We start from the raw sequence: 6,022 nt of genomic DNA, 5'->3' as shown, positions 1-6,022 counted from the left end.
CAGCGCTAACCTTCTGGGTGCCTTGGGCAAGTCACTTCACTGCCCTGTGCCTCATTTTCCCTATCAGTATAATGGAGATGATACTGACTTCCTCTGTAAAGTACTACATAAGAGCTGGGTATTTGTATTTTTAAGTGGTGTTGCCATTGGGGGGCAGGTCCCACTCATTTAATCCCTCACAGCTTCCCCACATCCTAGAAGAGGGTAGCCCGTTTGGGTTGGGATCTTGGCTGGTAGCTCAGCGCACGTCTCAATGCCCTGCCAGGCTGCTCCACTCTGCCTGGTTGCCTTTCTGCAGTACATTGCGCCTCGTGAGGGTGTGAAGATGATTCTATAAACCACAGTGAATTTCTGGGCCTCAGAGGATGCTGTTGTGTTGACATATGTCTGGGATTGTTCAAAAGACCTTACAGAGAATTTGGCAACTAACTCCTGTTGAATTTCAGTGGGATTTGGTCACATAATTCCCTTAGGTTCCGTTGAGTATCCCAGCCTCTATGTTTATTTCCATTCTACTGCATAGTGCTGTATAGCCAAGTAAATGTGGAATCAAATGACCGGAGAAAACACACACATCGGCATGGTCCTGCTATGAGAAACTCATAGGAGTGAAAGTTTAGCTTACAAAGGGTCTGAAGTCAGTGGAAAAACAACCTTTAACTTCAGTGGGCTTTGGATCTGGCCCATTGACATGGGGGCTGCACGGAGTTGGGTTGCCTGTCTGCACTGATGAAGATTGGGGCACTGCTCTAAGCCTTACATTGTCAGAACATTTCTGAATCATGCCCTCAGTGGGTTAAACAGCTAACACTTGTAGAATGCTGGAGGAAAGTGCCAGCCAAAGCTTTTGCAGAGTCCAGCGGTGCTGGTGCACAGTAGTAAGGCTGGTGAAGAACACAGGGTCCGGCAGGCAGCTGAGGTGAGCACACTTCACTGAAAAGTTTTGTCTTCAGGCTATAACCCGTAGTGTTCTGCTGCCAAGGTTGCTATGGAGCCAGCAGCTGGAATTCAGGCACCATAATTGTAACTTGTGTGTAATGTGAGAAGTTCATACTTCAGCATAAAAAGATATCTCCCTAATGAGAAGTGAGGTCCTTCGTATGGGAAAGCCACACACCTTGTCTCTGTGAAATAGTGGTATAAATGTGCTCTCCCCGTGCAGGGGATAAGATGCTACTCCGAGAAGCTTGACTTGTCATACAGGATGGGATGATGTCTCCTTGCCTAGCCTGACTGCAATGGTTCCTTTGTGAGTGGCTGGCTGCTGGTTCAGAGGTGGCATGCAAATGGAGCTGCTAGGTAGAGGCAATGTAGCAGAAGTAGGCACGCCTGATCCAGCAGGAGGCAGGGTCTCCAGGTGCCAGTGCTGAGCATCCCACCTGCTGTACAAGCGGTTTGCTTTGTTTCCCTTATCCCTGGCCTTGAAGCTTGTTTTCAGAGTCTAGGCTCGTCAAGCTATGGGGTAGGTGAATGATCAAACTTCCCACAAAAATGAAGGGGAAAAACTGGAAGAGTCCCAGCAGCAACAAAGATTGCGCATGTGTTTGGGTCCATGTCTAGCTTGATGTTAGAGGCCCTTCACTGCCTCTGGCCTCCGATAGCTTCACCAGGCTCCCCAAGCTCCACCAGCTCCCTCCAGCCCTTGCTTCTGTGAGGTGGGAGAGGGACATCCCGGCCTCCCCCAACATCCTTGTCACTGCTCAGGGGCACCTGACAGTGGGGAGGAGTGACTGTTTGGCACTAGTGAGAAATGTCACTGCTGGAGCTGCACAAGTCTTGGCAGCCCTGGCCTCTCTGGGGAGGCAGTCCTCTGGCTGCTGTGTGACCTGCTTTCCTATCAAAGGCTGGGAGGCTATAGCTTTGGCTCTTGATGTGCAAAGAAGTCTCTGGACTTGACAGAAGTACACCTGGCATTTATGGCCCTATGCCTTCTCTGGTCTCATGCTGCCCCCAGGTCAGTGTCAGATAGGTACTTTGAGCATAGGACCCCTCTGATGGAAGTGGAAGAGCTACAGCAGCAAGGTAAGCCTTGGAAGGGAACTCTTGCAGCATGATTCAACATGGTCACCTTGAAGGTCAGTGGGAGTCTTAGCAGCTGCCCTGTAATGCCTCTGCAGAGGACAGAGATTCCAAAGGGCATGCATACACAGATTGGTTCCAGCGACAGGTGGGAACAATGCACTCTGGGACATCCTTCTGGACAGACTGCTGGGAGGACAGAGGATTGGCCTCCCAGTTACACAGCAGCTGAGGGCTTCTGTTGTGCATAGCAAAATTGCTGCCCGGTTATAGGAGACAACCATCTGGCCTACTGAGGCCACTGGCTTAGGGAATTCATGGTTTGCTGCCATGGTTACTAACCAAATATTGGCCATCCTGTGTATGAGTCACAATATAGGCTTTGCCCAGCTTGATTATAACCCACTGGTAACTATTTAGTGACGTGGTTGGCTCTCAGCATGGGATATTTCCCCACACCACATGGCTGGTAATCGGTTAATAACCATTGCAGCAGACAGTGTTTTGCCCCTGCCAGAGGCTTAGGCTGGCATATGGTTGTCTTCTTGAAACGGGTTTGGCCGACTGTTTCTGTTCATTGCAGGCAAGAATCCCTAACTCTACATGTGTAATTGGTTTGGCTGGTCTGTCCTTCCTCTCTGCTGCCTGAGCAGTAAGATATCCCAGACTGCATAGCCCCATGTGATGCTGGTGACTCAAGTGTCAAACTGCTGAGGTCACGTAGGAGAGGATAGCTGAGGTCATAGAGAGGAGGCATAGCTCAGTGGTTTGATGGATTCCAGTACCAAGTGACATGGTGCACTCTACTAGACATTCTCATACTGGGAACAACATGATGTATCACTGGTCTCTCGGACCAAGACCTGTCCAGGGGTTAGGATGCTCACCTGTGGTTTGGAAGCCAAGTGTCAATTCCCTGCTCTGTTGTAGACGTCTTTGGTCAGCAATTCACTAGTCTCTCTGGACCCCAGTTTCCCATCTATAAAAGAGGGATGATAATACTGCCTATTTCACAGGGGTGTTGTGAGGATAAATACATTAAAGATTGTGAGGTTCTCGGCTACTATGATAATGCAGACCAGATGAACACCTTAGCCGGGTTTTGGTTCATCTACAATATAGAGAGATCCCTTGTAGCTATATTGAGCAATGTTTTGCCTTTACCTAAGTGTATTAAATGCATAGGGCTAGATTGTGATTTGAGCTGTATGCCTGAACAGGGAAGCAAGAACTTCCCTTACATCCCAGTATGGCCACCAGGTGCACAAGAGGAAGGATCATTGTGTGCCCCTTTACTCCTTTCTCAGAACAGATGGGCAAGTAGTGGGTGCGGATTGGATGGGGTTGGGCAGCACATTGGGTACACTGGCTGGCATGGAGGTTGGGGATAGGGATAGGGATAGTAATTTGTTGCTGATATAAACTAGCAGAAAATTACTTTCCCCCAGGAGCAAGGGGGGAGCAGAATTCTTTGAGCCATGATTCCTTCCCTGGAATGCTCCTGGAGTGGCAAAGCAATGCACCACTCTTAGATTCTTGTGGCACACTCCAGCCCTTTCTATGTTACATTTTCAGAAGAAGTTATCCTGAACAGTTCTCCTACCATTTGAATAGTGCTGACATCAGTCACCTTGTGCAACATGGTGTGGCAACATTGTGTTATATGAACACATGTGAGGAAGGATGCCATGCCAATGTTGGTAGGAATCTCGGTTCCACATTATTGAAAAGCTGGCAAGAATATGAGAATCTGTTTAGGCACATTTCCTTTAGCTGTGTTAGGAGAAGAGGGTTTGCCTCCCCCTGCCCCAATATCTGGAGACTTGATCCGATAGAGCTTACTCACACAACATTCCCATTAACTTCAGTGGATGTTTTAGCATGAGCTAGGCCTGTAACTTCAGGGTGTAACACAGTGGGCCAATTCTTCTTGGTATTTCCTAAGGAAATAAACCTGTCAAAGGGTAAGATCATCTGCCCCAAAGCGCAAGGCCAGGGTAATCAGTGTGTGCTTTGTGAGTGGTTGTGTGCACAAAAAAACCATATTTGTGATAAATGTCTTTTCTTTTTCCTTTTTATCCTGTGGAAAGCTGCCTACAAGGAATTGGACTGAGATCATAAATCTATTAGATATAAGCTATCTAATGGCATGACTTATGGCCATTACTGATGGATTCAGACCAGTAACCAGGAGGTGAAAAGGTTTCATTGCAGCCCCCCGGGATGTCTGGTCTACAGGCAAAGACAACCACTACCTTTGTGGAGAGAAGAAGAAACCTCCCCCTGGGCACACTACTGCATTAGGGGGTTTCATATTTTCTTCTTAAGCATCTGGAACATCCAGGATCCAGGACTAGATGGACCATATATCCAATCCAGTAAAACAGTTGCTAGAACATAAGGAATGGCAAGAAGACTGAAGGCTGGAGATATATAGGGCATGGAGATAACGCAGCCAAAATTGGTCTTGGAAATAAACAAAATACAAGTGACTATGGAAGGAATGAATAATAGAAAAAGAGACTGCAATTCAGAATGTTAATAGGAATAGTAGGAACCAATGTGCATGTGTGTCTCTAGAGATGCGGGAGGAAAAGCGTTCCGGGGCATAGCTTAGTGAGACAAAGGGCAGGAGGGACAGAGGGAGATGGAGAACAGTTCCATGATGGAGAGTAAGTGAAAGACACAAGGAACTAAAAGGCTAGGAAACTATTTAGCAATGAGGACAGGAAAGTAAGGCAGGGCACACAGAGTAGCCTGGTCTATAGAAAGGGCGCATATGCAAGGAGAAGGTAAATAAGACTTTCTTCTCCATCAGCCCTTTAGTTGCGAGGACATATTTGAATGTAGACAACATGCGGGAAGTACCATGTGAGACTTAACTGCACTCCCTATCGTGCTGTTGGGGTGTAGTGCCCAGACACCACAGTGGGGTGCTATTGCTATGTTTCTCAGACCACCCATTTTAAATACCCCTCCTCAGCCCAGCTGGTGGGCCAGCCTTAGAACTGGTTTCATCCCAAAGCATCAGAGAGAGGATTTCTTCCACCAACAGTTCTGCTACTGAAGGGGGAGACTGGAATAAAATAAATAATAATTGGAGATATTCCAATCTCCTAGAACTGGAAGGGACCTTGAAAGGTCATCAAGTCCAGCCCCCTGCCTTCGCTAGCAGGACCAAGTACTGATTTTGCCTCAGACCCCCTAAGTGGCCCCCTCAAGGATTGAACTCACAAGCCTGGGTTTAACAGGCCAATGCTCAAACCACTGAGCTATTCCTGAGTGAATTATTTCACTGTGATGGAGCTTATAAATACACAACATTTACTTAAGAAGAAAGGTTGGTTAAAATACTGTAGTAACAGAAGCACAAATATTTGAAAGGAAGGAAATTCTAAGTCAGGGTTAAAATTTAACCCACTCCTTTGCAAATGTTTGACACTGAAAATCCATAGTACAGTTTCCACCACAACCTTCACTCTTATCCCATGTCCCCTCCCAACATGTCATATACTTGTGAATTACCCAAGTGTATGACGTAGATGTAGTAATGATCTTATGCTGTGATTTCTGTGGGCCTTCATGTGGTGCAGGTATAGCAGTCCCCTTATAGTCTAGTATCTGAGTCTTATTAGGAGATGAAAAAGTGTGAGGAGTGTTAGATCTGCTTTGTACCTTGAATGGAGGATAGAGTTGACAGGGGTCTCCAGTTGACAGTATAATGGTGGATCTGAGATAGTGCTGTTTCTCCAGTGTGTCTGGAGGATTATAGATTCTAAGACTGGAAGGGACCTTGAGAGGTCATCAAGTCCAGTCCCCTGCTCTCATGGCAGGACCAAATACTGTCTAGACCATCCCTGATAGACATTTATCTAATTTACTCTTAAATATCTCCAGAGATGGAGATTCCACAACCTCCCTAGGCAATTTATTCCAGTGTTTAACTACCCTGACAGTTAGGAACTTTTTCCTAATGTCCAACCTAAATCTCCCTTGCTGCAGT

The sequence above is a fragment of the Chelonoidis abingdonii genome, chromosome 9, assembly GCF_003597395.2.
Source record: "Chelonoidis abingdonii isolate Lonesome George chromosome 9, CheloAbing_2.0, whole genome shotgun sequence".
Lineage (NCBI taxonomy): Eukaryota > Metazoa > Chordata > Testudines > Testudinidae > Chelonoidis > Chelonoidis abingdonii.
This window is presented reverse-complemented; position numbering follows the sequence as displayed.